Below are 909 nucleotides of genomic sequence, written 5' to 3'. Positions count from 1 at the left end.
TACAACCATAAATTGATGAATTAAGCGAGTTGGGGAAAAATTGAATAGGAACTTTTGATGCATTTACATATCAAATTTTAATTTATGTGTTGATTTGTTGTGGACAATTAATGACTTTCCTTATATGCAAATTTATCTTGATAGAGTACAAAAGGTAAGTTAACATGCACATGTTCTAATAAGGGTAATATCTCTATTAGGCTAAAATATGGTCAATGACGTTTTCTCCCTAATGATCACAAATTCTGCACGGAAAAGGATTCATTTGATGGTAATGATAATTTACAACGACGCCTCAAATACTAACGGGAGAATAAAACATTAAGACAAATACAAGACTTGAAAAACATAACCCTTAGTAGAGACGAAACTAAGAAGTCAAAAATATCTCATAAAAGTCAAGGTGATAATTGGAATAAGATAAGTATATTCTTTGAGTTATCTTAATTGGAAACATTATTGTTGAGACATAATTTGGATGTAATGCACATTAAGAAAAATATTTGTGATAGTGTTTTTGGTACTACTATGGATCTTAATGAGAAGACTAAAAATACTATTAATTCACAAAAGCCCGTATAGCTCAGTGGTAGAGCGTCAGTCTTGTAAACTGAAGGTCTGTAGTTCGATCCTGCATGGGGGCAATTTATTTTCCTAATTGTTTTCTGTTTTCCGTCTAAATTAAGACAAATATTTGTTTTGCCTTAATATATAAACTCATGTAGGTTTTTTCCTTTTGGGGGTTTTTTAATTGAATGACACTATGTAGTTTTCCAAAAAAAATATACACTTAATACATGTCTTGATTTGCCACTCATAAATATAAGACATTCATTACATCCAATTAGTGTTATAGGTAAACTTGAGTGTCCAGTCAATCCTTATGCATTGTCTTCCAAAGAAAAAAAA

General features: G+C 30.4%; 1 non-coding gene across 1 annotated transcript; it reads left to right on the top strand.

The window, feature by feature from the left end:
- Positions 1–572: 572 nt before the first annotated feature.
- Positions 573–644, top strand: TRNAT-UGU. The gene has a single exon. It is a non-coding gene; the product is annotated as a tRNA-Thr (tRNA).
- The last annotated feature ends 265 nt before the right edge of the window (positions 645–909 follow it).

The sequence above is a fragment of the Impatiens glandulifera genome, chromosome 1 (genome assembly GCF_907164915.1).
Source record: "Impatiens glandulifera chromosome 1, dImpGla2.1, whole genome shotgun sequence".
Lineage (NCBI taxonomy): Eukaryota > Viridiplantae > Streptophyta > Magnoliopsida > Ericales > Balsaminaceae > Impatiens > Impatiens glandulifera.
Note: the sequence above shows the minus strand (reverse complement) of the source record. Positions and strands in the feature narration are given on the sequence as shown.